Raw genomic sequence first — 24779 nt, forward strand, 5'->3', positions numbered from 1 at the left:
CCCAGGGTTTAAATTTTGGGGATTTTTTTTGCATGGGAAATTACTCGTCTAATGATATTCCATCATATATAAGATCAACAAGAACTTTATTAAACCTTCTTATTTCTCTGAAGGTCTCATGCCACTAATTAACCAATGGCTGCTCGTAGCCCTCAATTTAAATGCCCAGCAAGAACCAATGAAATTTTTTAAATATTATTTTTCTCAGGTGCTCCCTGTTTGAGGGCGTAATCACCTGGGTCAGAGGTGAGACCAACATGTGGTCTTTTGTTTACTACTTAGCGGCTGTGTACCTGTGGGTTTATTCTGTGTGTTAATGGATGTTCTAATCTTGGTGTTTTTCCAGTGATTTCTCTTGGTGCAATCCAAATACAGTAGGTGTGTCTTGTTTACCTGAGATTTGCAAGAGTTTGAGCTGGCCAACATGTTAGTTTTTTTCATATGGTTGATTACTGGCATGTTGATTTCCCATTTTTGAGCCATATTTTCAACTTTCTTCGTCATTTTCATATAGCAATCTCGTCATATGTTAACATTGTCGTCTATGGAAATTCAATTAGTGGTATGAGCCCTGAAGTAACAGTTTGCCTAGGACCACCTGAGGTTGTTGTTTTAACCATAATTATGGCTCTATTCACTGGAATTTAGTCATTTTTGGCAGATCTCATCTTACATAACCAAAGTTTACTTTGACCTAATTATTATAATTTTTGACCTCTCCTGACCTTGCATAGATCTGATAATTATGAGGTTGTGTGTTCAAGCACACATTTCATGAGATCAGCTCCATTGATTTGGCAGGTATAGTGCAAAGTAACTGGGAATCTTTTTTATTTTTATTTTACCACTTTTCTTGCTTTGTATTCAACTATTTAGACACAATGGAGTAATTTTTTATCCAGAAATGTTATATTTTGCTATGCGTTTCACCCATTTCTGTCAATCTCTTATATCTTGGTTGAAGATTTTGAAAATTTGTAATTCGGTATATTTTTTGCCCTAATCTTATTAATTGGCTGTGGTTGGGCTGTGGTCTGTAAATATAAATGTTTTTATTAAACTGGTCCAAAAATTTTATTCATTCATCAATGAATTATTCATGTCACCACTAATTTCAATGGCTCTAGGAATTCTGAGAAAAATGCTTAACCCCATTTTATGGGTTTTTTGTCTTATTTTCATATTATGGCAGACAAACTTAACAATTTGTAGTGTGGTCATTTCTAATGTACCGTATTCAAAGTTTAATGAGGTCAAAATCCCAAATATTTAAATAAATTCTCAAAATTGTGTTGTGTATCTTGTCACTGACAAGATATTTGCATACTGTCAGTATATTAGCCAAGTAGTACAACTCTTTCAATTTCACAATTATTGCTCTTTTCTCAGAATTTTTGTGAATAGTTAGCTAATTAATCCCATCTTGAGTTTATTATTGAACAGTGCATGTACCCCCCCCCCCCCAATTAATCAGAAATCCTGTTGATTTGAATTTAATTTGATCAGGGATGTGTAATACAAGTATTTTATATTTAGATCCTTTTCTTGTTTGTATATTTTTATTTTTATTTCTTTTTAAATCATAAAATTGTTTCGTTGAACTACTTTTTTTCACATAAGATTTGATTAAGTATTTTATGTTGAGCAAATTCTATGTGTGGCCATGGTAAATCAAACCACTGTTGTGTTTTGGTATATCCAAGGTTGCCCGTCACAGGTCTCCGGCCTAAATGCAGATACCGTGGAATTGTTTTTTTGTTTTTAATTAATTGGAGAAATAATGAGCTGATGAATTGAGACTTTTGATTCAGTAGAATTTTTTTTTTTTTTTAAATTATAGTGATAAACTACTTTTAATTGTCATTATTCTATGTATTATTTCTAGAAATTAATTAAAATTACTAATCATGCCAAACGTTGGTCTGTACTTGTTTGTGGTGAATGAGAACATTATATTTTACAGTACTGCATCTAATAATCAGGCTTATATTCATTGCCTACCATCTATTTTGGTGTTATGCTGAGTGTGTATGTTGCCACTTTCTACAACTAATTGTCTGGGTATAGGGCGCCACCAAGTGGTAGATTTTGATAAATAACTCCCAGGGTTTAAATTTTGGGGATTTTTTTTGCATGGGAAATTACTCGTCTAATGATATTCCATCATATATAAGATCAACAAGAACTTTATTAAACCTTCTTATTTCTCTGAAGGTCTCATGCCACTAATTAACCAATGGCTGCTCGTAGCCCTCAATTTAAATGCCCAGCAAGAACCAATGAAATTTTTTAAATATTATTTTTCTCAGGTGCTCCCTGTTTGAGGGCGTAATCACCTGGGTCAGAGGTGAGACCAACATGTGGTCTTTTGTTTACTACTTAGCGGCTGTGTACCTGTGGGTTTATTCTGTGTGTTAATGGATGTTCTAATCTTGGTGTTTTTCCAGTGATTTCTCTTGGTGCAATCCAAATACAGTAGGTGTGTCTTGTTTACCTGAGATTTGCAAGAGTTTGAGCTGGCCAACATGTTAGTTTTTTTCATATGGTTGATTACTGGCATGTTGATTTCCCATTTTTGAGCCATATTTTCAACTTTCTTCGTCATTTTCATATAGCAATCTCGTCATATGTTAACATTGTCGTCTATGGAAATTCAATTAGTGGTATGAGCCCTGAAGTAACAGTTTGCCTAGGACCACCTGAGGTTGTTGTTTTAACCATAATTATGGCTCTATTCACTGGAATTTAGTCATTTTTGGCAGATCTCATCTTACATAACCAAAGTTTACTTTGACCTAATTATTATAATTTTTGACCTCTCCTGACCTTGCATAGATCTGATAATTATGAGGTTGTGTGTTCAAGCACACATTTCATGAGATCAGCTCCATTGATTTGGCAGGTATAGTGCAAAGTAACTGGGAATCTTTTTTATTTTTATTTTACCACTTTTCTTGCTTTGTATTCAACTATTTAGACACAATGGAGTAATTTTTTATCCAGAAATGTTATATTTTGCTATGCGTTTCACCCATTTCTGTCAATCTCTTATATCTTGGTTGAAGATTTTGAAAATTTGTAATTCGGTATATTTTTTGCCCTAATCTTATTAATTGGCTGTGGTTGGGCTGTGGTCTGTAAATATAAATGTTTTTATTAAACTGGTCCAAAAATTTTATTCATTCATCAATGAATTATTCATGTCACCACTAATTTCAATGGCTCTAGGAATTCTGAGAAAAATGCTTAACCCCATTTTATGGGTTTTTTGTCTTATTTTCATATTATGGCAGACAAACTTAACAATTTGTAGTGTGGTCATTTCTAATGTACCGTATTCAAAGTTTAATGAGGTCAAAATCCCAAATATTTAAATAAATTCTCAAAATTGTGTTGTGTATCTTGTCACTGACAAGATATTTGCATACTGTCAGTATATTAGCCAAGTAGTACAACTCTTTCAATTTCACAATTATTGCTCTTTTCTCAGAATTTTTGTGAATAGTTAGCTAATTAATCCCATCTTGAGTTTATTATTGAACAGTGCATGTACCCCCCCCCCCCAATTAATCAGAAATCCTGTTGATTTGAATTTAATTTGATCAGGGATGTGTAATACAAGTATTTTATATTTAGATCCTTTTCTTGTTTGTATATTTTTATTTTTATTTCTTTTTAAATCATAAAATTGTTTCGTTGAACTACTTTTTTTCACATAAGATTTGATTAAGTATTTTATGTTGAGCAAATTCTATGTGTGGCCATGGTAAATCAAACCACTGTTGTGTTTTGGTATATCCAAGGTTGCCCGTCACAGGTCTCCGGCCTAAATGCAGATACCGTGGAATTGTTTTTTTGTTTTTAATTAATTGGAGAAATAATGAGCTGATGAATTGAGACTTTTGATTCAGTAGAATTTTTTTTTTTTTTTAAATTATAGTGATAAACTACTTTTAATTGTCATTATTCTATGTATTATTTCTAGAAATTAATTAAAATTACTAATCATGCCAAACGTTGGTCTGTACTTGTTTGTGGTGAATGAGAACATTATATTTTACAGTACTGCATCTAATAATCAGGCTTATATTCATTGCCTACCATCTATTTTGGTGTTATGCTGAGTGTGTATGTTGCCACTTTCTACAACTAATTGTCTGGGTATAGGGCGCCACCAAGTGGTAGATTTTGATAAATAACTCCCAGGGTTTAAATTTTGGGGATTTTTTTTGCATGGGAAATTACTCGTCTAATGATATTCCATCATATATAAGATCAACAAGAACTTTATTAAACCTTCTTATTTCTCTGAAGGTCTCATGCCACTAATTAACCAATGGCTGCTCGTAGCCCTCAATTTAAATGCCCAGCAAGAACCAATGAAATTTTTTAAATATTATTTTTCTCAGGTGCTCCCTGTTTGAGGGCGTAATCACCTGGGTCAGAGGTGAGACCAACATGTGGTCTTTTGTTTACTACTTAGCGGCTGTGTACCTGTGGGTTTATTCTGTGTGTTAATGGATGTTCTAATCTTGGTGTTTTTCCAGTGATTTCTCTTGGTGCAATCCAAATACAGTAGGTGTGTCTTGTTTACCTGAGATTTGCAAGAGTTTGAGCTGGCCAACATGTTAGTTTTTTTCATATGGTTGATTACTGGCATGTTGATTTCCCATTTTTGAGCCATATTTTCAACTTTCTTCGTCATTTTCATATAGCAATCTCGTCATATGTTAACATTGTCGTCTATGGAAATTCAATTAGTGGTATGAGCCCTGGACGGCTTGGCTTACGTTACTGCGCCCTCATAAATGTTGAGTATGTCGGTGAGGGCGTAATCATTCACACGAGTTAAAATTGGTACGAACATTTTTCGGACACTATCCAGTGGCACAGTGTGAGTCGATGAAATGATTGTTTTATTTTATGTTTTTTTACAGGGCAAAGGAAGTGCATTTTGTTTGGGCGCTCTCTGTACTGCGTTGCTGTGCTGTTGTATGAATTAGCATTTAACAAAACGTTACCTGAATTCAGAAAACGGATCATCATCGCAACCCCCCAAAAAAAACGAAATGTATGCGACTACATAAAAAAAATAACCAACAAATTTTACGACAAATATTTTTTACTGGTATTATTTACAAAATCTCAGACCAAACTAAATAATTAATTCCCAATAACGTCAGAGGGCGCTTTGTCGTGACCAACCAAGAATAATACTGCAGTACGAGTTAAAACGCGTTTTTGTTTTCTAAGTTTATTCTTAACTTGTTATTATGTTGACTGTAGAGACATAAATTGTACATTTTAAAAGACATTATAGTTGATTATGATAGCAATGTTAGTAGAATATTGATGAGCTCAGTTCAAAAAAGTCTTGTTTTTACATTGCAGGATTAAATTATTTATATGTTGCTACCTTATTTGGACGTGACATATGTAAAAAACTGGGAAGTTGTTTTTATGAGAACTACTCCCAAATAATGACCATGTAGGAAAGTTAGTAGTGCGAGTTAGTATTTCTCGTTAACTTGGTGATATAATAGAACTTCGACGTAAGTGGCCGCCGAGATCTTTTTGAGAGTGAGAGAGCCACAGGACTTGTTTTTGTCAATCAAATACTAGTATAGTTTAATTATCTCTCTTCGTTCATCACGTTCATTGTTCTAAACACAATAGACCTTGTCGTAATTTCAAATTTTGGTGCATTGTGGGATAGTTTTGACCGAATCAACACACCGCAGGTGCAACCTGAACTAACTATCCCACAATGCATTTGGAATCTATGTTAGCACAGATCAGGGGAACACTGAACACTATTTGAGATGCAAAAACAAGTCTCGTTGTTCTCTAGTTCTCAACGAGACTTCAGCGGCCATTCGACTATGAGGTTTATTATATGTATACAGAGCGTTGTTGAAGGAGTTGAGTATTTTGTAATTTTTCACATAATAATAATAATAATAGTAATAATACTGATCCAAAATTATCTGTTGTATCAAGTGAGTATACAAGTTTTACAAATTACATATTTTACTTTACAATACTAACATGTAAATAGCTAAGAATTGTTTTTGTCCTAACGAAAATTAAACTTCCAGCTTTCTACTTGTTATTTGCATATATATTGCATTTACATATTGCCATATAAGGACTTGCTACGTCATTATCATAATCACGGGGTAGTCACGTGATGTGGCGAGTGAATAAGAATTGATTTGACATGGGCATTTATTTGGCACCACAATGATGATTTTAGCGTATTGAAATTCTGATTGATTAAATTAAAAAAATACGAAAAAAGAATGACCAAATAATCAAGTGTCCCTATAGTTTACTTGTATAAAATGTCATGTAAACAATTATTACTTTTCGGAAACAGACATTCGTTAGTAAGTATGGGATGGTTAGGTCATTGTTTTGTTCTCCAAGAAAAGGATCCGTCTGTATTGTCTGCTTTTAACACACTTCACTCGATTTCAACCCACAGGGTTACTTACACTTGGTTCCAACCCGAGGTGTTTCCAACTACAAATTACTTTAAATTTTCATATTTTAACCCATATTTTATGATATATTGATGTTTTCATTATGTCTTCGTATTTAAAATGTTGATTTTTGATTTAATTTGATTTGATTTAAATAAAAATAGTTGATGATTTTCAAAAAACACACACATGGATGAGATAATGAGATCATTGGAACACAGTAACTACTAATGACAAACATATGTAAAATTAATTAACAAATACACAAAGAGGTGTAATATTAGGTTTTATTTTAGGCTTAGAAAAATTTTCTTTCATTTGAACTTTTGTCAGCTGTTCAACATCTATAAAAACCAGAAAGACAATTATAAGACAATGTGAACCTCGGAAATTATTCTGTTAGTCCGAATTTTAAATGCGCGCGAGCGAGCAGGTGGGCGGTGATATTTCAGGGTTTGCGCGGTCGAAAATAAAGCGGAAATTGTCCGGTCGAATTCAACAAGCGGTCGCAAAAGCGAGAGAAAAAGGTGATTGGAAAGCGGAAGCGGGCGGGAGGTTGTGCGAAAGGAGTACTGTAACTTTGCACAACTTTCTTTTAAATCGTTTTATTTTCCAAGTCAATATTCTATTTTACTAATAAATTTTTTTTCTAACGCAATGGCGAAGAAAAGAAAGAAAGCGTTGACAGACGAGGCAAAGAAAAATCTGCCACTCAGTGTCGCACTCTGACACAGCAATTTTTTTTTCAAACATCGGCCATTTTGTTTCACCATGAAAACCGTTTTATTAGATGTCTTATCAGAGACACTTGAAGGATTAGCTTGTTTGTAAACTGTCAGCGTGTACAGTGGGACAGTAATGTTTGTCAGAGGATTATCCTTCGTTGTTCGTTTGCATAACAATGGAAAACCCGAACGTTCCTGGAATACGGACTCAAATGCCAGCAGTTTTCTTCATTTTTCACGCTCGAGCTTGAAAATATTCATTATCTGACACTCTTTATGAGTTCTATGATATCAGTGGTTAATATGTTTGGCCATTTTTAGTGTATATTTATAATAATGCAGCAAATCTACAGTGTTTTATTAACCAAAACTGTTTTTCGCGTTTTTCTCGAGTTGAAGTTTTGATCGAGTACGACTCATTGGGACCGCCGCCAAATCAAGTGCGTTCGGACTGGGACATTCAAACTCGCAGTTATCGTTCAAAAGATAAGGATGGTGCGAAATATGTCTGGGTTTTTAAAGAAAATGCTTTGCCACAGAATAATAGTCTGTTAAAGGTGCCAAGTATGAAATAATTTAAGGACAAAAAAACAAACCTGCATAGAAATCGGAATAATAGCTCTTTTGATTATCGGAGACGCATTTCAATGGACTTGATTACGGACAATGCATGACGTAACATTCACCAGGAAATTCCGCAGTGTGCTCTCGCAATCGCGGACTTAGTCATTTTTACAAGGTTCGCCATTTTTTATGTCACGTGATAATTATGTAAACAATGACTGTCCAGTTTGTGCGAACTTGTACCTCTATACTTAGTCTTTTGATATATATAACCTAAATTACTGTTCTGAACGAGACAACAGACAGAGAATGTTTTATTTAAAAACGTCACAAAACCGTTCTCGCTACCTTAAAAAGTAATGTGAATATTTATTGTTTGTTTACACTAAATTCGAACTGTGGTACTATTTAATGAAATAAAGAACTACGCATGCACTTGTAATAAAAAGTACGCAAATAGTACACACCTGTAATTCAAAACGCATGCGCATTTTTTCTTGGTGACCAAACGTTGTTTTCAGGTTATGATACATTATACTTTGTTGCATATATCACCTTTCACGAGGCCCCTCGGTATGTCGAGGTTTTTGCTTGGATCCCGACACCCGGGACTTAGTGAGGGACCACTGTATAATGATATATATACTATGAAACACTCAAGAAAAGGCATACATATTGTCTAAGTTAGATGTTGGATTTCTCAAGCAGTTTAAAGAATATCGTATGTAAATAAACGTAAATGTATCACATGTTCAAAGATGTTTTGTAAGTATGTAGCTTTATTTATTTGTTAGCGAAACCAGCTATTTAAATGATACTGGTCACGTAATTGTGGCCTCGTGATACAACGAATAGCGCCCCCTATGGTGTCAGAAACAAACACTATTGTTATCACTCGAGCTCCGAGAATCCTCGCGAATCGTCGGTTGGATTCAGACCGACAGGTACGACAGGTACTTACATCGGTCGTTCACTGTGTAAAAAGACTGTGACGTCCCCATGTTTCCAAAATGTGTTGTTGTTTTTTAAATTACAAGTTATCTTATAAAATATTATTTTGTTTGTTGTCTAAGTTACGTAAGGACACCCGAGGCTCCTTCCGTTCAGTTTTCCCTATTATTAGTTTTAGCCCAAAAACAATTGACGCCGAACACAGCAAATATAAAGTGACCAGCCCACTGAACCACGTTTGGTAGGACAACCGTCGGAGGTGGCTCACGAATTTATAAAACCGTTTTTTACAATTCATGTATACACTAGCAGTAAGTTATAGCCGTAGTTCTGCTGTTTTTTGGTGCCGGAAAGGGTATTGTCGGTAAACAAGGCAGCGTCGTTGGTGTACCAGCCTGAACCACAAATGCATTCGATGCCAAAGTGTAAGCCGACCAATGAAGCAAAGAACACTTTATGGACCCCAAATCGCCGCGGAACCACGGCTAAATAAGTTACACTCTGAGGAATAACTTACGTAAAAAAGCCTTTACCATAAAAAACATTACTAGTGGAAATAAAAAAAATATATCAGGGTCAAGTAGAAATGATATTTAAAACACAAATCGAATATTGAATCGAAATGAGGATCTTAGTAAAACATAGACCCTCAAAAATTGCTGGGGTCTATTATAAAAACAATTAAAAACGGTTAAAGTTAATGCGATAGGCGGGAAACAACAGTGATTTGTCAGTAAATTCTGATGGAAAATTTGCTTCAACGTGAAAAATACATATATACCTATAATCCAAATGTCAACAAAAACGAAAATGGATTTTAAAAATGAAGACGGATTTTAAAAACGAAATAGATTACAAACTAAAAATGAATTGTAAAATGGTTTTATAAAATGCCATGCTCAAGTTTGTGAGCCACCTCAGTTGCCGTACTCAAGTTTCCCGACAAAACCTGGCAAGGAGGCGCTGTATTTTTTTCATGCATATTTTCCATATACGGCGTCATTTTGATAATACAGCCTATTTGTTGCGTAAGAATGTTGAACGACAACGCTGGCATGGTGGGGCTCAGATGAACTCCTGCCGTTACATAATGCTCCGTGATGGCACTATTGTATTGTAGGGATTCGAGAAAATACGGAATGTCGAGCTTCAGTAGATATGCCCATGGAACTATAAACCATATAGTTCCATGGTTGTAGCATCGGCGCCAATCCATAATAGTTAATTGAATGATCATGAAATGACTTGATTTACAGTGTCTAGTCGGCGTGTTTCGGTTTGCTGTCACGTGATCGGATGGAACTCATCAGAAGAGATGTCGACCATGACAAACTGTCAACTTTCTCGGAAAGACGAACTAAGTCAGGCTGGTTCACACATAATTATATGGATGAGAGGTACTAAGGAACTCTTACCTTTTAAACATACAGGCATATCATGTTTCTCTTACGAAGATGCTCAGCGCTCGCTATTCGCAGATACAAATTTATAGGATAACAAACTTAATTTCTTAAGTTTTTCGGCACCCCCTAAAACGTTCAGACAATAATACTGGTCATCAGCACATATTTTATTTTTTCAGAAATTATACAGCACCTTGTTTTTTATCATAATAAACACATCCCATGATTGGGTTACCATTTAGTCTATCAACTATTAACCAACGTTTAGAAACAACTTGATATTAAAGGGTGGCAGTCGTCGTGCGTAGACAACGCGTGTAAAATACATTATTTATTTATTTACATAAAATCTGAACGCGCTGCGCGACGACCACCGCGCTTTAAAAAATATATTTATAATGAACAAAACTCAGCAAAAAATAAAATTGATTTTGTCAGATAGAAATTTTTCGGTGCCATAAACCTATCCCTAACTAAAAAAATCGAACTTTTGACGTTGTCCCTAAAAACTTTTGAGTTGGCGTCTGTTTCTACACAGTACTAACATTCCATCATTGTGTGATCGTCATAGATCGGACCCTTCTTGATAATTCCTACGCTCCAATACATATACATAATGCATTGTGAATTGACGCACCCCTGACACAGTGATCACATTAGACAGATATGCAGCCGGCGAGACATACGACACACTCCTAAAACTTTCATTCGACGCGGCGTCTTGACACCATCCTCGACATACCGGTATCGTCGCGGGCTTAGACAAAAAATACTCAACAACAAGTTGGTATGTGGTGGGAGTTAGGGCTATCCAATAAATCAAATTTTGCTACAAAAAAAAATGATGCGTAGGAATTGAGCATTCTTTCCGCGGGGTGGGTAATGCCAGAGGCATGTACCACGAAGCCACAACGCTCGACACGCACTGCGTACTACCTATTAAAGTTGTCCGAGGTATCACGTAATGGCAACTGTCGCTTCACTTGTAATGGACTGCTAGTATTTTTCCCGAGAATTCTAACTGAACTTGCCCCAGTAATAATTATGGTCCTCCCTTTTTGTTGTCGTCCATTTGACTTCCTTACCGGACTGTTAATACTTTACACATGCTCGGGGAAAATGACATCAACAACAACTGAAAATACATATTGTGACTTTCTCGCACGGAGTATTGTACCAGACTAATTCATTATATAATATATAAGATGAAAATAATTCAAATAATAACACATTTGTGTATCTATTAAAACTGCAAATTCTTTGCGCATGTTGCCAAACATATGAACTTGTCATTCAGTGTGTAAAACATCATCCTCATTGCGCCCTCTAGCGTCCTACTCGTTACATGCGCCGTGCCTCAAGGTTACATTATTTGAACAGCTACTGTAACAAAAGTCGTCAGAATATTGGCGACTATAATAATAGCCAGTGTGGGTGGAAAACGTGTCACACTTGGTGCTACATGAAGATACGTTCTCACTTTGAACATGGAGTCCTTCAAAATATCTTTGGAAATACCGGTCCACGACACACAATACACCTTTTTTTATGTATCGCGCCCTTTAGTGACGAAATTCTTCTATGACGTAAATTGTTACACTAATGTCGTTCAAATCGCCGATATTGTTTTGATCTTTAGTCGATCACTAATGAAAATTATATTTTTGAGAAACTATATTATAGACGACAATCGACTGAACAACTAAACACCGGGGTCGATTTGACCGATATTGCCTTCCCATGGCAGTGGCGGGGGCACCGGGGGGGGGGGGATCAGAAATAGTGACCAAAAAAGATGAACCAGAACGCCAATATTTTTATTAGTACCCAATCGGGCGTTCTTGTAGCTTGTTGCGTTGTGACACTGGAGGCGGTAATTAGCCAGCGTGACGTCACGTGAAAGGCGCCCGTCACGTGTCACCTATGTACAACACAGAAGCGCTTGGTCGCCAGAGGGCGTAGCACACACACCTGTTGTCATCGTTACCATGAGCTATTAGTTGTGCATGATTTGTGATAAACAGTTGACCCCCAGTTTATATGATAACCATTTTCGCCAACCAAGGTTAATTTATTAGGCTGTCGCTTGAAGCAAAAACGTGCGATTCGGTCGATGTATTTTAACGTTACAACCAACAAACTAGACAGTTTGGCGATCCGCTAGAGGGCGCAAACAACCATTTTGTTGGTCGTTGCCATGGCAAAAGTAGGACACGATTTTTTTTGCTACATTTTTCAACTTAACTAGAGTGTAGGTGTGGCCAGTCTATCAAGTTTGAACAAAAACATTCCAGACAAAAAAAAAATCACAGAAAAGTTAATATGTACAACAATAGACAAACCGGTAGACTGAACGGCTCTCTGCTTGGCCTGGCAATACTCACATTGGACTCCAGAAAATTACCTCATTAACTTGTTTTTTAGACTTTGACAGTTGATGAACGTGAACGTTCAATGAACTCAAAGACTCCAAGTGAACTTGAATGCTTTATAGGCTTGAACGCTTGTTGAGTATTGACATATTCCAAGTTGTCATTCGAAAATTGGGTGTAATACATAGTGCGAACAAGATGAAGCACAAAATAGTAAATAGTAAATATAATACTTTTTGAGTTAAAACACCGTTTACCCCAAACTTCCCGATTTCTTGGCAACGAAAAAATAAAACTGAACACACACTCAAGCAGAGTAGAATGAGATATGTGTAAGAATTTTACTTCAAAATTTGTAAGAGGAGATACTTTTGGCGCAAAAGTAAAAAAAAAATCAGTTTTGGGTAGGATTTTTTCCATATTTTCCCATCTAACTAGAGTGCAGGCACGACCTTCCTGTCAAGTTCAAACGTAATCGGTCCGCTCAAAAAAATCACAGAAGAGTTAATACGTACGTGTCGACAGACAGGCACAGACAGAAAAACACAAGGGACGGATTCGGACGTATAGATTATTAGGGCAGTTCTAGCTGGGAGCAGATCGCCAAAATAAACGCCGTAAATACAGAACGTTAATAGACCGTGAAATCCCGGACAAATCAGACAATTGAAAGTGCAGACGATTATTATGATGCCCTGAAAGACTTTTTAAGGTTGACCAAAGTTGTATGTGCAATAATCGTCTATGAATTACCGGTGGGCGTTTTTGGTCTTCAATCATATCACGGTTGCTACGTTAGAACCCAGTATTGGGGGGGGGGGTAAACCGTCTGAAATTATGGGGGTAGTGATTGATGTCTGATCTGTATATCTTTTTTTATATGTGCCGATTCCCTGTTACACCTTGCATGGATTTTTTTCTCGGTGACACACCGATTTTTCGAGAACGCCGCAGTGTTGCATAATGGGAATGTTCGATTGCGCGAACAAAAATATACTCGTGCTTTATATCTGAAACTTGCTGTGTATGATTCCCCCTTTCCCAGTCAGTTTGTTGATAGTCAATAGAAGGGAATTTTATTTTTGCGACGTCGATTGGTACATCCAGAAGCACACACAATATCACGCGTGCAAGTTTACGTTACACCCCAATAATATGTACCAATAATAACACCAAAACTGAACCGAGTTTCTAATATACTGGTTGGGGCGGCGACTTCACCGGCAATGTCTACCAATCAATGAGAAACGAAATTATTAATTATTACTCTGTAGTCCGCGGAATAATTATTATTTGACAAGTTTCAGTGAGAAGTATTCCAGAATCATTCAAAACTGGATCGAGGTCTGTTTATTTCCAACAGTCTGTATTATCGAAACGTCTTATAGAGGCAGTGTTTTGGAAACGACGGAGTGCTTCACATCACGAAGTAAAATTGGATGTTTTTTCTTTTGATGTTACTTGTACATGTATACAATTTTCAGATTTTGTTGTACATGTACATATATATTGCTAACAACTGATAAAGACATTCTTTCTCTCAACAAAACAGTATTACTATAGCGCGAATTGACAACGCCGGTAGATAGACACGTAAAACGGTAGTTTAAGCAAGTAATTGACCCCGTGCGAATGCACCGCGGTAAAACTACTTAAGCAACCGTCCAACATTAATATCTGTAATCTTGACATATGGAATTCGGAAAGTGACCTCCCGGGGTTGCCTTAATAACATGTCCATGTATCACCCAAGTATGTTAAGTTTGATGTGATATACGATGATGTTAAAGGGCCGCGGTCGTCGCACAGCGCGTGTTCAAATTTCTTGTAAACAAACAATGTATTTTATAAGCGTCGTATACGTCGATATGAGCCCCATATGGAACAGGACACGGCGCGACGACTACCACCATGTTGACGAAAGTATCCATATGATTGGTTCAATTTTCAAACACTAGTTTAGTAATTTGCTATGTGATTGGCTGAGGGTAATCTTAAGTCTGAAATAAAATTACGTGAATAAATAAGAATACGTGCGACCTACGTGCATGACAACATAACGATATATCGTCGCAGTAGCAAAAGAGAAAAGCGAGTTAAACAATTCTGTGATTCAACATTCTCTAAAATTTACTCAGCATGCTACTATAGCAAGCTGCACGTCATTCTGAAAGATCAATGAGACATAGGTGAATACGGCAGTGCACATACATAAGCATAGACAACAACATTGTAACGCAGGCTTCTTATACATTGCCCTGAAAATATACTTATAAAAACAAAACCACAGAATGAATGTGGAGCCGGAAATCTCGCAAACCATAAAACCACCTTTAGAATGATGTCTTTGACGTACACATTTTGCCGCCAGGTAATTCCTTCAACAACATCTAAGCTTTCAGATGATGTATAGGTTGTTACACCAGTGGCGGATCCAGAGGGGGGGGGGGGCAGGGGGGCCATGGCCCCCTCCAAGCGCATGACGATTCATATCATCTGGATTACGCATAGCTTCTCTGCGATTTACGCTCCGTAATTTTAAGCGTAGCTTGGCCCCCTCCAATACATTTTGCTGGATCCGCCACTGTGTTACAGTACAATGCTTAGTAACTTTATGAAAATGTCTGAATCACCGATCAATCTTTAATTCGTTTTTACCTCTGCTGATATCGTAATTAATGAGACAAGAACTTTCAGTGGGCCCATACATCACCAATATAAACGTGATGCCTTTTCAAATTAATAAACTTAGGGGTCGTACTGGGCCATTCCGTCTATAAGAAGATTCTAGATTTGGACCGAATTAAAAATAAAATGAAATGTTACACATACCTAAAAACACTACAGTCGTCACGTCGCGTCGTGTTTGATATGGGACCCATAAAACGTATACAATGCGAAATCTGAACTCAGTGTAAAATTGCAGCAGAATATTCATTTCGCTTTGTTTGTGCTCTGGTTTCGATGGCAACTTGACATGATGGGCCAAATAAGTTATTTGTTCTTGATATAAATCTTTATTAAGATTTGCTATAAAAATACATTTAATTTTGCGATAATTAATATTTCCATCACATCAATATTTAGAACGTTCTCGTTATACAATTACGTTCATATGAACGTTTTTTTTCCCAAACGCTGCTGGTCATAGTCAATTTTTCAACTACGTGTCACTGGCGTGAATGAATGAGTCCAGCTTCAACGAAATGAACATTGTGAGGTATATTATTGAAATAACTTTAAACATTTTATTCAATGAATTTGCGTTGTTTCAGGGTATTGCTTAATGAATTAATTCACATTTCACTATGGACAGACGGCATTGCACATTCTTTCAGTTAGCGGAAACAACGTGGCCCGCACAATCTATATTTCAGTGTGTTTGCACATTTTCGATGATACACCACCTTCATGACTGGCGTTGTGTAAATGCGACTCACCCAAATTGTACCAGTCTCTGTCATTCACAACGACAAGGCTCTTTCACATGCAAATCAGTTGTCCATTCCAATCAGATGGGATTGCCAGAAATTCCAGATGCGTTTTATAATAAGACACATGTGCTAGTACACTATATCACCTTGAATATTCAAGAATTCAACTTCCCATCGGTCTTTGGTATAATATTCAAAATAACTTGAGGCTAGTCGGACACAGAAAGTAACCAAAAATGTGGATACCTGAAATTGTTTCGAGAATCAAGAATTTGAATATTGGTGATTGGCGAAATTGGTGATATTTTTTTTTAGATATTTCGAAATCTTACATGGCGACTTGGGCTGACACATGCATACCCCTTAACTGTCATGGGCACGAGTTTTGAAGTTGCCGATGTCATTATAACAGGTGTGCCCGGAGATGACGTATGATAATTGCATGTGTCCTGCATTTGAGGCAACCCCTACGTCACATGATCATTACAAGTCAATGAAAGTCACTTACAAGATTGTGCCTGATTGGCTACCCGGCCCTTACACCTAACAATCAGACCAATCAGAGGGAAGCTTGATTGTTCACCTTCAAGTTTGTTTTAAATGTGGATTCGAACTGTATATCATCTTTAGACAATAGACCATTTTCCGTTCACTGCGAGAATCACGCGTTATGCGTGAAATCGAACGTAAAAACAGGACAAACAAAGGTCATAGCGTCATAGTCGCGTCAAACATCGCGTGGGATTCGACAAACGCGAAAGTATTTTGGGGGACATTTCCATGCTTAATAATGTGCTGTCCACATTTGATGATAGGCAATTTCGATTAAGTAAGGGTATTCGGAAGCAATATTCCTCTGTCGAAGATCGGCCGGTCAATGTAAGCTACGAAATAAAGAAATTCTAGTTCAAAATCAAATCGTTCGATTTTTGCGACAGACGTTCGACGCGCGTCTTTCATGCATCTCGCGAGATCTCGCAATTGTACGGAAAATCACCTATTTCTCCCTGACCCCTGGAGGCAGCAGTTTTTGATTTTGTACAGTTCATGAGGAATATTACCCAACTGAAATCTGAAAGGTGATAATGCAACTTTTCAACGATACCACGAAAAACCCGTTGAACAAAGTATTCGCCAAGAAAGAGCATAAACAGCTAACAAACATTGCTTTGAGTGATTGTTAAGGAATTTATATTTTTCATTTCCCAAATTTTCGAACTAACCCCAAATGCGGGATCCCTGAAGAAACTGTTCACTACAGTCCATGATCATGACTTCTTGTTTGTTTTTTCATTGATTTTATCCGTCATTGTTTTATGTTTCGACAGTGGTCATCATTGATCAATCTTTAGAACAACACATTTTTTCCGCCAAAATTTTATGTACATTAAAAATTTTTTTTTTTGCAATTTGAATCAATGAGACATTATTAATACAATATATTGCTCACAAATTGTATCAATATTTTTGAAATATGGAAAAAAAAGTTTTTTGTGTGTGTGTTTATGAAAATGGTTAATTGAACTCGATTCTCATAGACGTTAGGAGGAATGCAATTGGTTGGATCAATACGCATCAGATACAAGTAATCTTTCTGGCAGTCACGTGTGCCCGGCCGAGACCAATACGAGCCTCGGACTCGGATGAGTCAGATTGGGAAACCTCACTTTGGAAAATAAATAAATGTATACTTCAGTGGCGATTATAACAATATATGCAATCATGATGAAATTAGTACATGATAAAATCTCGTACGATAGAATCTGTTAAATACCTTAATCGTCATAGGTCGTCAGTTGTCACCAATGCGACACGACAGTGAAACCTGTAAAAGGGTGTAAGTGAACACCATAAACATCGATCACATCACAGATTCCACACCTGGAAGTCACACGAAATATTCTCAGAAACGTCTAATAAACCGATTATAATTAGTAATCGGATGTTAATATCGCCTTACCAACGGTGAAAATACCTACAGTCGGGACACATTCAGGTGGGTCAAGAAATGTGATTTTAAAGGTAGGGCAACATAATAAAGACATTTTTACATTCTAAATATTTGTGAAGAAACACATTTAGCAAGTGTTTCTGGCAACGATGTATTTTTTGTCACATATTTTACCGTAAGCTGTTTACGTGTCCTAGCTGTGTGGCATGTTATTCGTTATTATAACTCCTTGTAATTAAATATACATGGGCATTACTTTATTTTATTGGAATGAATGAAAATTAACACAATTCACAAAAATCACGTACATCAAACGTACATAACGTAAATAAGACATACCCAAGGGACTGTTTCGAGCGCTGTAATTATGTTACATTGCATCAAAACTAAAAGCTATGAAAATATCGTACAATCCAGAACTCCTATTTTTATTTCGCTCCATGAGATAAATTCTCAGAAAGAACTAATTTGTATTTCCCCAACGATGGTTGTCGACAACCAAACATCCGCTTGGAGACGGAATCGAGCTTATCCTTGGCAACCCGATACTAGGCAGACACATGTTAGGCGTGACACTGACGTAGTGAGGCTGGGATATCATCTGCCTGGTAACCAGCCTGTTTTTGTGTGGGCTGACCCTTTAAGAAGCAGTCAACGGAACAACAGGCTTGTAACTAGGCTAGTAAATAAGACAGAATACACCGTTAGTTCAACTTGATGCTATTCCATGAGCTATGTATGCGTGGGTGTTTGCGAAATGCGTATTCATCATGGGTTTCCCCTGCTTCCTATATATAGTCGCAGACACGGAAGTGAATTTAACCAGAATTAAAATCACATATTTTAAATACATGTACCTTCAATTTTAGAGAATTAATGAAACAGACATACATTGTTTTTCCAAATACCACATGTGTCATGACTTCCGCATAGGCTTGGCGTTTTCACGTATTGCTCTTATTGGGGTCATCCGGCACTGAATGTAATGCTACGACAGATAATCTATTATGGCTCTTCCTGGATTAACGTACATAATCCCTCCTATCATTCGTAAACAGAATGATCACATTTTCCAAGAACAGAATTAGTTGCTACACTGGGTAGTTAGTGATATAGGTTACACCATTGCCTGCCGGGAAATATATTACAATGATGAATTTCCACAACTTTTGCGCTTTACAATACCGTAACACTAAATTATAACTAGATTGTGTCTTCTTACAGAACTTGTTTATATCAGGGACATACTAGTATCCACATCTGGTCTATACTCCATGAAATATTCAAAGTAATCAGTCATGTAACTTAAGTTTTGCTTTTAATTTCTTACAAACAGTCTTTATTGTCCGAATAGGTCTGGTTTTCAAGAAAGTATAAGTATCACATTAACTCCATTGTTCAATCTGGCCCGGGATTAACCGCTATCCTATCTACTTTATACAATCCTTTTAATAGGAATACCGCACATTATTGTTTTAGTGCATTTAAAGATTTGAAAGACCACAAGACCACCCCATTAGGCTTCAGTGCATATAGCATTTTTTTCACGTTTTTTTTTTTTAAATCAAAAAATATTTACTAATTTGTTAATCTTGGGGAAAATCGGGACAAACAAACAAATGTCTGGTGACCAATTTTCGTGATCACTCTTTATTTTTGCTAACACTACTAGTATTTCGTATTTTGCTTTTTTATTTTAGAAAAATACAAGTCTGCTCCCATATTTTACTTCGCATGTTATAGTAATTATAAGTACCGTAATAAGCTATAAAAATGAGGAGGATATCAGTTTATAGTCAACAAAACTGCGGTACATTCTGCAAGGTGTATATTTAGAACATTAAACAGTAGTATTATCCCACAAACGGTGTACGAGGTATTAAAAATTACAATGAATAAAATTCAGGTAATTTCCACATTCTTATGTTCTGTGGCGAATACTAATTCTTGGGATTGGTGGGGTTCGGTATAGAGTCAGTAAATAAAATTAATTTTCGCTGAAAAGTGTTTTTGGGTGTTTTGTATGGAATTATTTTTAACTGATTTCTGACGAGTTGAATGTGAAACATAGGAAAAAGGTATATTCGCTGGATTTTATTTTCACTGAATCACTTCTTCAGCGAAAATAGCTAAAATTAATTCCAAGCGAAAATAAAGTATTTCACAGTAGATCACAACAAACAAATCAGTCATGCGTTATGTTATGCATCGTTAAGCTTCCTTCATGGAGATACTGTTCGCGGATTAATAACTTGCCAATCTTTCCTTCGGCTTTGTTTCCCTTATCGTACGATGAAATATGACAATTTTAAATATCAATGCAAACACAAAAATAAAAAGAGACCGTAGATAATCTAGACTGGTAATTTGTGACCGACCATGCCCTCCATGCACACCTTCCAAATATTTGTAACTGACTTTTCGTCGTAGAGATTCACCTTCCAAGAACCCCGGCCAAGAACTTTCTCTTGGACACCTAACATGTTGGACAGTTTCCAGGTGTTTGTATTATGAGTACTGTCTGAACATATAAATAGTTACACGAGATTCGAGGTAATGACCATTCCAAAGCGCCCCACCACTGTGTGAACCACGCATATATAACCTGAGGTTGGCAGCAGTCCCCCTTCATGGAAGCCTTTAATGGTTGGTGAATAATCCACCTTCGTGACTGATCCCCTTCATTGAATCCTCCATGGACTGGTGACTAATCCCCTTTATTGAAACCTCCATGGCTTGGTGACTAATCACCTTCATTGGACCCTCCATGGCTTGGAGAATAATCCATCTTCATTGAACCCCCACGGGCTTGTGACTAATCAACCTTCATTGGACCCTCCATGGCTTGGTGACTAATCCCCTTCATTGAACCCTCCATGACTTGGTGACTAATCCACCTTCATTGAAACCCCACGGCTTGTGACTAATCAACCTTCATTGGACCCTCCATGGCTTGGTGACTAATCCCCTTCATTGAACCCTCCATGGCTTGGTGACTAATAGACCTTCATTGGACCCTCCATGGCTTGGTGACTAATTCCCTTCATTGAACCCTCCATGGCTTGGTGACTAATCCACCTTCATTGGACCCTCCATGGCTTGGTGACTAATCACCTTCATTGAACCCTCCATGGGTTGGTGACTAATCACCTTCATTGGACCCTCCATGGCTTGGTGAATAATCCACCTTCATTGAACCCCCACGGGCTTGTGACTAATCACCTTCATTGGACCCTCCATGGCTTGGTGACTAATCCACCTTCATTGGACCCTCCATGGCTTGGAGACTAATCCACCTTCATTGAAACCTCCGTGGCTTGGTGACTAATCCACCTTCATTGGACCCTCCATGGCTTGGTGAATAATCCACCTTCATTGAACCCCCACGGGCTTGTGACTAATCACCTTCATTGGACCCTCCATGGCTTGGTGACTAATCCACCTTCATTGGACCCTCCATGGCTTGGTGACTAATCCACCTTCATTGAAGCCTTTAATGGTTGGTGACTAATCACCTTCATTCGACCCTCCATGGCTTGGTGACTAATCCCCTTTATTGAAACCTCCATGGCTTGGTGACTAATCCACCTTCACTGAAACCTCCATGGCTTGGTGACTAATCCACCTTTATTGAAACCTCCATGGCTTGGAGACTAATCCACCTTCATTGAAGCCTCCATGGCTTGGTGACTAATCCACCTTCATTGGACCCTCCATGGGTTGGTGACTAATCCACCTACATTGAACCCCTACGGGCTTGTGACTAATCACCTTCATTGGGCCCTCCATGGGTTGGTGACAAATCCACCTTCATTGGACACTCCATGGCTTGGTGACTAATCCACCTTCATTGAAACCTCCATGGCTTGGTGACTAATCCACCTTCATTGAAACCTCCATGGCTTGGTGACTAATCCACCTTCATTGGACCCTCCATGGGTTGGTGACTAATCCACTTTCATTGAACCCCCACGGGCTTGTGACTAATCACCTTCATTGGACCCTCCATAGGTTGGTGACTAATCCACCTTCATTGAACCCTCCATGGCTTGGTGACTAATCCACCTTCATTGAAACCTCCATGGCTTGGAGACTAATCCATCTTCATCGAAATCTCCATGGCTTGTGACTAATCACCTTCATTGGGCCCTCCATGGGTTGGTGACAAATCCACCTTCATTGGACCCTCCATGGCTTGGTGACTAATCCACCTTCATTGAAACCTCCATGGCTTGGTGACTAATCCACCTTCATTGAAACCTCCAGGGCTTGGTGACTAATCCACCTTCATTGGACTCTCCATGGGTTGGTGACTAATCCAGCTACATTGAACCCCTACGGGCTTGTGACTAATCACCTTCATTGGGCCCTCCATGGGTTGGTGACACATCTACCTTCATTGGACACTCCATGGCTTGGTGACTAATCCACCTTCATTGAAACCTCCATGGCTTGGTGACTAATCCACCTTCATTGAAACCTCCATGGCTTGGTGACTAATCCACCTTCATTGGACCCTCCATGGGTTGGTGACTAATCCACCTTCATTGAACCCCCACGGGCTTGTGACTAATCCACCTTCATTGAACCCTCCATGGCTTGGTGACAAATCCACCTTCATTGGACCCTCCATGGCTTGGTGACTAATCCACCTTCATTGAAACCTCCATGGCTTGGTGACAAATCCACCTTCATTGAAACCTCCAGGGCTTGGTGACTAATCCACCTTCATTGGACCCTCCATGGGTTGGTGACTAATCCACCTTCATTGAACCCCCACGGGCTTGTGACTAATCACCTTCATTGGGCCCTCCATGGGTTGGTGACAAATCCACCTTCATTGGACCCTCCATGGCTTGGTGACTAATCCACCTTCATTGAAACCTCCATGGCTTGGTGACTAATCCACCTTCATTGAAACCTCCATGGCTTGGAGACTAATCCACCTTCATTGAACCCTCCATGGCTTGGTGACTAATCACCTTCATTGAAACCTCCATGGCTTGGTGACTAATCCACCTTCATTGAAACCTCCATGGCTTGGTGACTAATCCACCTTCATTGGACCCTCCATGGGTTGGTGACTAATCCACCTTCATTGAACCCCCACGGGCTTGTGAATAATCACCTTCATTGGACCCTCCATGGGTTGGTGACTAATCCACCTTCATTGAACCCTCCATGGCTTGGTGACTAATCACCTTCATTGGACCCTCCATGGGTTGGTGACTAATCCACCTTCATTAAAACCTTCATGGCCTGGTGACTCATCCACCTTTATTGAATCCTTCATGGCTCGGAGACTAATCCACCTTTATTGAAACCTCCATGGCTTGGTGACTAATCCCCTTTATTGAAACCTCCATGGGTTGGTGACTAATCCACCTTCATTGAAACCTCCATGGCTTGGTGACTAATCCCCTTTATTGAAACCTCCATGGCTTGGTGACTAATCCCCTTTATTGAACCCTCCATGGCTTGGTGACTAATCCACCTTCATTGAAACCTCCATGGCTTGGAGACTAATCCATCTTCATCGAAATCTCCATGGCTTGGTGACTAATCCACCTTCATTGGACCCTCCATGGGTTGGTAACTAATCCACCTACATTGAACCCCCACGGGCTTGTGACTAATCACCTTCATTGGACCCTCCTTGGGTTGGCGACTAATCCACCTTCATTGAACCCTCCATGGCTTGGTGACTAATCCACCTTCATTGAAACCTCCATGGCTTGGAGACTAATCCATCTTCATCGAAACCTCCATGGCTTGGTGACTAATCCACCTTCATTGGACCCTCCATGGGTTGGTGACTAATCCACCTTCATCGAAACCTTCATGGCTTGGTGACTAATCCCCTTTATTGAAACCTCCATGGCTTGGTGACTAATCAACCTTCATCGAAACCTCCATGGGTTGGTGACTAAACCACCTTCATTGGACCCTCCATGGGTTGGTGACTAATCCACATTCATTGAAGCCTCCATGGCTTGGTGACTAAACCACATTCATTGAAGCCCCACGGGCTTGTGACTAATCAACCTTCATTGGACCCTCCATGGCTTGGTCACTAATCCACCTTCACTGAACCCCATGGCTTGGTGACTAATCCACCTTCATTGAAACCTCCATGGCTTGGTGACTAATCCACCTTCATTGAAACCTCTATGGCTTGGTGACTAATCCACCTTCATTGAAACCTCCATGGCTTGGTGACTAATCCCTTTCATTGAACCCTCCAGAGGGTGGTGATTGGTCCACCTTCATTGGATCCTCCATGGCTTGGTCACTAATCCACCTTCACTGAACCCCATGGGTTGGTGACTAATCCACCTTTATTGAATCCTTCATGGCTCGGAGACTAATCCATCTTCATTGAAACCTCCATGGCTTTGAGACTAATCCACCTTTATTGAAACCTCCATGGCTTGGTCACTAATCCACCTTCACTGAACCCCATGGGTTGGTGACTAATCCCTTTCATTGAACCCTCCAGAGGGTGGTGATTAGTCCACCTTCATTGGACCCTCCGTGGACTGGTGACTAATCCACCTTCATTGAACCCCATGCCTTGGTGACTAATCCACATTCTTTGAAGCCTTCAATAGTTGGTGACTAATCCCCTATATTGAAGCCTTCAATGGTTGGTGACTAATCCCCTTTATTGAAGCCTTCAATGGTTCGTGACTATTCCCCTATATTGAAGCCTTCAATGGTTGGTGACTAATCCCCTTTATTGAAGCCTTCAATGGTTGGTGACTAATCCCCTATATTGAAGCCTTCAATGGTTGGTGACTAATCCCCTATATTGAAGCCTTCAATGGTTGGTGACTAATCCCCTATATTGAAGCCTTCAATGGTTGGTGACTAATCCCCTTTATTGAAGCCTTC

At 38.4% G+C, this 24779-nt stretch overlaps 1 long non-coding RNA gene across 1 annotated transcript in view; it reads left to right on the forward strand.

Annotated features, from left to right (window-relative positions):
• Positions 1-5035, forward strand: part of LOC100378291 (uncharacterized) — a 20091-nt gene extending 15056 nt beyond the window's left edge. The window contains exon 3 of the long non-coding RNA XR_013422422.2: positions 4938-5035. This is a non-coding gene — a long non-coding RNA (uncharacterized LOC100378291). The remainder of the gene's footprint in view (positions 1-4937) is intronic.
• Positions 5036-24779: the final 19744 nt, after the last annotated feature.

This window comes from Saccoglossus kowalevskii, chromosome 19 (genome assembly GCF_978046115.1).
Source record: "Saccoglossus kowalevskii chromosome 19, keSacKowa6.1, whole genome shotgun sequence".
In the NCBI taxonomy this organism is placed as follows: domain Eukaryota; kingdom Metazoa; phylum Hemichordata; class Enteropneusta; family Harrimaniidae; genus Saccoglossus; species Saccoglossus kowalevskii.